The following is a 5,931-nucleotide window of genomic DNA, read 5'->3' as shown; positions in this document are numbered from 1 at the left end:
AACATGGTGGCTGCTCAATAAAAATTTATTGGATAAATAAATAAACAAGAGAAGAGTCATATAGCTAACAAATCACAAGAACCTTAGTTCCAAAATTCTTTTTCTTTATATTCCATCCGAATAAGAGAAGGTGAGGATTTGCATATTGTGTGGTCTTGAAGTGTTGATTAATTAGCAGATAGTATTTTGCTCAGGAATAGCATTTTCCTCATGAGAGCAGTATAAGGCAAATCCTGACATCTTGATTTTTTCTTATTGTTGTGAAAGTCATAAATAAAGTGAAGCTTAAATGAATATTTCACATTATATTTCTTTAAAAATGATAATTGATAAATATTTAAGAAAGATTGGCTTTAAGGACTGGAAAAAAAAGGGAATACCAGAATTCAGGTTTAATGAATAGAAAACCTGTATTTTAAAATTATATTACACAAAAATTAAAATTTTACTTAGAATTAAAAAAAACAAAGTTTTTGTTTCAACAAACTTATTTTTCAATTTGGTTAACTTGTGGCACTCTGAAGGCTATTTAGAAATTCTCTCTCTCTCTCTCTCTCTCTCTCTTAGAATTTCTTTGCACAGGAAGATACTTCTTTGGAGCATAATTTATTTTCCTAGATAATATTTATTATTTAGGAGTTTGTAGAGGACAAGTCAGTTGAATGGATGAGCTACACTAGATTATACGTCTGAAGAAATCAATAACTTCATAAACAATATCACCTTTGGAAACTAAGTAGCAGATTTGTTGAACACTTTATTGCTTAATTTACATTATAGTTTTTGAATGATGAAGTTTACTTAGTGACATTTACTATTTTATTAATCTTTTCTACTTCAGGGAAGAACAAAGAATTTTCTTTGCATATGGAATAAGATTGTTTTACTTTTCATGCACTTTGATTTAAAAAAAATAAGGTTGTTACTGATTATGGTAGAAAAACATTGAGTCACAAAGACGTTTATGCATGAGCACAGTAATTCTTCATTCTGTTTATTGAGGGCAAGTTTGAAATTGAAATGCCATACACCATTATGAGGAACCAGTAGTTTATACATGAGGGCAGTTTGCTGGGATTAATGTCATGAAAATGCTTAGAAGAGCAAACAAAACAAAAGGTAATATTTCTACCTATTGTTATTCTGCATCCACTTAAAATGTTGTTTTTTAAATTTAAACTTAAGAGTAAGAATCATAAAGATGGTAATAGATTAATGATAACTTATGTTATTTCATAAATTTAGTAAGAAAAATGAAAGTTAAAACTGTCTTTCAATTGACTTCTTGGGCTCATAAAAAGCCATAATTCTATAACCATATAATCAGCATAATCAGAAAAAAATATAAATCAGAATTGGACTGAAGTTGATGTGATTTTTCTTTGAAATTTTAAAGAGTTTTTGTTTATTTTGCCTGGTCTGGTTTATCAAAAAAGTGTGTTGCTCCATGCATAGGACACATTATCTATCTATCTATCTATCTATCTATCTATCTATCTATCTATCTATCATCTATCCATTTTATATAGCACTATATAAATAATATATATCACCAAATAAGTATTATATATGACCCCAAATAAATAATATATAATACCATATAATTTATATAACAACAAACTGCAGGAGAAAAAAATATTGTTTCCAAATAACATTGCTTCAAGTAAATTACTACAAACCTGAGACAGGGCAAAGAGGATATATGTTAATTAATGCTAAGATTAAAAGAGATCCTAGGTGTTTAATTACATTTCAGAGAGAACAAAAACTTTAAAATTGAAATAAAAACTCTGGTATTCACTTGTTCAGGTTGATTTTGATTTCTTCAATACTAATAATATTTTATTACATACAAATTAAGAAAAAATTCTGAAACATATAATGATTTAATTCTCAATTTGTTGATGAATTTATTCTGACATTATGTAGAGCTGCTTAAAAGTTATAGTAATCAGATTGCAAATAAATAGTTATAGGCAATAAGAATTAGGAAACCTGGGTTACAACCTCCTTTAAAATTTTGGGGAACAGTAATAAATGTTTCTATCCTGCTACCTCATTTGGAAAATGGGTAAAATAATATTATTCCATTTTAATAAGGTTTTTAGGAGAATCAAGTGAACTTTTTAAAAAATATGAGTGAGTGATGAATCTTGGAATGAGTACATAGCCAGAGAAACAGTAATAGCATGCTTGTAATCAGAGAAGGATTACATCCCTATTGAGATATTATTGCAGTTTCAACAAATAGACTTGTGGTAGATATTATTCGAAGAGTGGAGAACATGGTGGGAGTAAAATTGTCAGAACAATAATTAAGATGCAATCTATTACCCATCAGCAGAAAATATCAACCTAAAAGGAAGAAAAATAGAAGAGAAAAAATTAAGTCATGATGGAGGAAAAAAAGAAATGGAGAGAATTATGAGCAAATAAAAGAATTTTGTTACTTTGTAAATGATTGACTATAGAAGGAGAAGAAAATAAAAAATCAGCAATATTGGTGAGCATCCAACAGTCTGAAACCAGTTTTCTGAAGAACCATAGTGTAGTGTGTTTGATCATAATAAACTGAAGTAAAAGAGAGATATTTGTAATAACTATATTCCCTTGAAAGAAAAATTATTTGCCTCTCTATTGAAATCACAAAGAATCATTACAATTTTGTAAAATATATATTTTTATTGATTTCAGAGAGGAATGGAGAGGGAGAGGGAGATAGAAACATCAGTGATGAGAGAGAATCTCAATCGGCTACCTCCTGCACACCTTCCACAGGGGATTGAGCTCACAACCTGGGCATGTGCCCTGACCAGGAATTAAACCGTGACCTCCTGGTTCATAGGTTGATGCTCAACCACTGAGCCGTGCCAGCTGGGCTAATCATATTGAGTTAGGGAAACGTTTAAATGGCTTATAAGCTTAAGTATATATTATGTTGGATTATCTGTCTTAACTAGAATTAATATTTTAAAAAGATTTCAATCATAATGTATATTTATTTATAGACTTTAGAAACAAAATCTGATTATTCATTTATTTTGCAGAGTTTAGTTCAAGTTTGGTTTCTGCAAATCTTAAGTTGTTTCTGTGTTAGTAATGTCCTTATTAATTCCAAAATCAGTAGGAAATAAGATATTTAAGTAGGCTTATGGATACCACATAAATGAAAGTGGTAGAAGATAAAGATGGTATCAGGATAAAAAAGGACAAAACTGTGAATCTTGGGATTAGGTACAGAACAGAGGGGTAAAAAACAGGAATTCATCTGTTCTACCTTGCACGTGTTACTTATTTTGGGTGAGCATCTTAATCTCACCGAGCCTCTCAGCCTTGCTATGTGAACAATGGAATAATGCTTTATGTGCCCTTTAGAGGCAAAACCTCCTAAATAACCAAGTGATGTATTGAAAGTCCTTTGTAATCTATGATAAATACTATGTGCATGTAAGATACCATAACTTTTCCCGAGGGAACTTTGTGCTGCTTCCATTTGAGGGCAATACCATGATGTTCTATTCAATTCTTTAGCTTGAACTAGTTGCTGTAGATGACATTCATATAGGGCTCTGAAAAAAAGGTGATATTCTGATATTGCAGAGAAAAGACAGAAGGGTTTGAGATCTGAAATGGAGATTAAACATGGGAAAGAGAATTCTGGCACGTAGGGGATGGAGTTAACCACCTGCCAGGTATGATTCACAGAGCAGAGATGGATTACAGCTCTATCGGGGACAAAGACATGCTATAAATGTGAATCAAGAAAATATTTGAGTGTAAATGTATAGTAGGGAAAAGAATTCCAGTATGGAGGAAAAGGGCTTTCAGGAAAAGAGAATTTTGTGTAACCTCTATGAGAAAAGAGGGGGGTCATATATAAGTCAAGTAGTTGAAAGCTTATTATGATCACCCTTTCTCTACATAGGTCTTGTGTAATAGATTTTTATTCTGAATACTCTTTTTAAAATATTAATGGTTTAAACTGGTGTGTGTGTGTGTGTGTGTGTCTGTGTGTGTGTGTGTGTGTGTGGTAGTGGTGGTGGTGGGGGGAGACATTCATAGGGCTCTATTTGGCAAAGCGAATCATGAATTCCAAAGACAATTGAACTGTATTACTCATTGGCTCTTGGCATCCATGTCCACTATGAGATACTGTAGGACAATGAGTGCAGTGATTATGGGGAATTTGTCAAGGCAATAGTCTGATGGTTAAGGTGAGGCATACCTATTTTTTCCTGTTTATTATTTGATAAGATTATAGGTGGCAGCTTGTTTAAATTTAATGGGATCCCCAAGTATATCTGTAATTAGAGCCTTAGTATTGATTAAGGCCATCAAGGTTGGAAAATAAGTCTATTTCAGAAGATGTTAATTCAAAACCTATTTTGTGGCAGTATAAAAGATAACAGCACCATTTTTATCAGTAATAGTATATATAAATAAATCTTACAAATTATTAATAGGAAGGCAATTGAATAAAACTGGAAAAAAGATTTGAAGGGTAATGCCAAAAGACATTTAGATGACCAATAAGCACATAAAAAAAGATGATTAACATTACTAGTCATCAGAAAATTATAAGATAAACCACAATGAAATTCCACTATATACTCACTAGAATAGTTAAAATAAAAAAGACTGACAATATCCAGTTTCGGTTATTGGAGTAACCAGACTCACACAATGCTTGTGGAAATACTGTCAGAAACACATTGTTTAGAAGTATCTTCATGCAGTGGAACACACACTTATGGTACCAATCAGCAATCCTACTCTGATTTTTCCACAAGGATGTGAAAATATTGGTCCACCTAACGATTTCTGTGTATTCTCAGCAGCACTATTCATAATAATAAAAAGCAAAATGAGAATCCAAATGTCCATTAACTAGTGAAAAGTTAAGCAAATAGTGGCATATTGTTCTTATGGAATACTATTCAGAAAGAAAAGAGAACAGCCCCACCAGAGTGGCTCAGTTGGTTGAGCACTGACCTGTGCACGGAAAGGTTGTGGGTTTGATCCCCCGCCTGGACACGTACAGCAGGCAACTGATTGCTGTTTCTCTCTCTCTCTTTCCCACCTTTTAAAGAATGTTATTAGGTAAGGATTAAAGAAAGAAAAAGAAAGAAGAAAGAGAATATATTGATAGTCACAAAAGTGTGAATAAATCTCTAAACATTATGATAAGTGGAAATAACCACACAAAAGACTATAGGTTTTTTAAAATATATTTTTTATTGATTTCAGAGAGGAAGGGAGAGGAAGAGAGAGATAGAAACATCAATGATGAGAGGGAATCATTGATTGGCTGCCTCCTGCAGGTTGGACCAAGCCCACAACCCAGGCATGTGCCCTTGACCGGAATCGAACCTGGGACCCTTCTGTCCGCAGGCTGACGCTCTATCCACCAAGCCAAACTAGCTAGGGCAAGACTATAGGTTTTTACTTTAGCCAGCTAGTTTTTACTTTTGTGGCTTTAAGCAAATAATATAATTTTTCTGACTTTTCCATGGAAAATGGAGAAAATAATACCTATTTTGCATGATTGTTGTCATGTTTAGTGTAACATGAACAGAGAGTACTTAGAAATGTGCAGGTACATAGATTACTATATGTGAGAAAATGAGAGTGATTATTATTATTTTTTGTTAATCCTCAACTGAGGACATTTTTTACATTGATTTTTATAAGAGAGTGGAAGGAATGGAGGGAGAGGAGGAAAGGGAAAGAAAGAATGAGAGAGAGAGAGAGACATGTTGATGTGAGAGAGAGACATCAATTGGTTGTGTCCCACATCTGCCCCAACAGGGGCCCAGGATGGAACCGGCAACCAGGTAGGTGCCTGCCGGGAGCCGGTCCATCCTTGCTGTTTCAAGGGACCTGGCATATATGGCATACTGTTCTTAATATATTTGCTTACCTTCTTGGCAC

Source organism: Myotis davidii, unplaced genomic scaffold, assembly GCF_000327345.1.
Source record: "Myotis davidii unplaced genomic scaffold, ASM32734v1 scaffold49, whole genome shotgun sequence".
NCBI lineage: Eukaryota > Metazoa > Chordata > Mammalia > Chiroptera > Vespertilionidae > Myotis > Myotis davidii.
The sequence above is the reverse complement of the archived record's forward strand: the minus strand, read 5'-3'. Positions refer to the sequence as shown.